Source organism: Metschnikowia bicuspidata, assembly GCF_001664035.1.
Source record: "Metschnikowia bicuspidata var. bicuspidata NRRL YB-4993 chromosome Unknown METBIscaffold_4, whole genome shotgun sequence".
In the NCBI taxonomy this organism is placed as follows: domain Eukaryota; kingdom Fungi; phylum Ascomycota; class Pichiomycetes; order Serinales; family Metschnikowiaceae; genus Metschnikowia; species Metschnikowia bicuspidata.
Genome location: NW_017387734.1, coordinates 800,299 through 801,511, shown reverse-complemented (window position 1 = coordinate 801,511; position 1,213 = coordinate 800,299).

Sequence of the window (1,213 nt, the reverse complement as noted above, 5' to 3'; positions counted from 1 at the left end):
AAATCCCGCCAAAGATTATCTAGTGTTTTTTTTTATTTTCTTTTTCTTTTTACCATAACTACTAGCATGTAAATACGTTCAAAATACATGTGTACGAGTTCATATTAGGGGAGCACAAAACACGGAAGTTGTGAAGCCCTACTTACTGGTCGTAAGCACATATATCTCTGAACCTAATAAAAGTTGTGTTTTCTAGTTTTGTAATGTCCTGAACATTGTAGCCAAACCTTCTTTGTCGCTTCTAAGTAAAGTATGACACATATTACTGAACTGATGATTTTGCTTGAACTTGAGCATAAACGAGTTCTCGAAGCACTCGTATATTACTAAGTTCACGCATATTACGAAGTCCACGCATATTACGAAGTTCACGCATATCACGTAAATCCATGAGCTAGCTGATGCCCCGTATTCATACCGCAAATTGTAACGTTTGTCATTTACTGAAGTTCTCAAGAGCCAGAATTTAAATGCTATCGTAAAATGTTGCACCGAAAAAAATAGAGAGGCTCAGTCATTCCGCAGCAATATTGTCTGATGGCCATGATTTTTGCAGTATGTTGCAATTGCAAATGCGCGGCCGCTATCAGGCTTACTACGTCTCAGATATTGCTTGTTGAATTTGGGTCTTCTTAAGGCCTTGCCCATGATGACTATTCCTGGATCTGAGCTTACTAGATTTTCCGCCCAACATTCCGCCCCAATGCGATCTCTTTTGCCTTGGAACCTGCATAATCGATTTACAAGGCGTGCGCGGCCCAATTACTTGGCCATCAATGCGGGCACGTGACTCGTGCGAGAGGCCACATAGTCACGCATCCTCAACCTCCCAATACATACTTCTTTCTCCACGCACCAAGCATTAATCAGCATTTTATTGACAAATCATTCTATATAATAAGGACCTATTCTGTTGAGCTTTGACGTTCACTGCAAAAACAGGGCATAGCAAGACGATCCTGCTCCATCCGTTTGGCCATCCTCTTCTCATCTCTACTGCCCTTCAAACTCCAACAAAAAAAATGAGCAGGGGATCCTTGGCTAGGCAGGGCCATATGAGGCTCATCTTCAATAAATACAAAAGCACAAAAACAGACTCCTTGTCCCTTGCGGGCGCTTTGGGCCTACTAGCGCCTCATAAAGATATCACGAAAAGCACCACATATAAACCTTCGCTTTTCCGAAATCTCCAAAAAGGCTCTGTTTCGGAAGA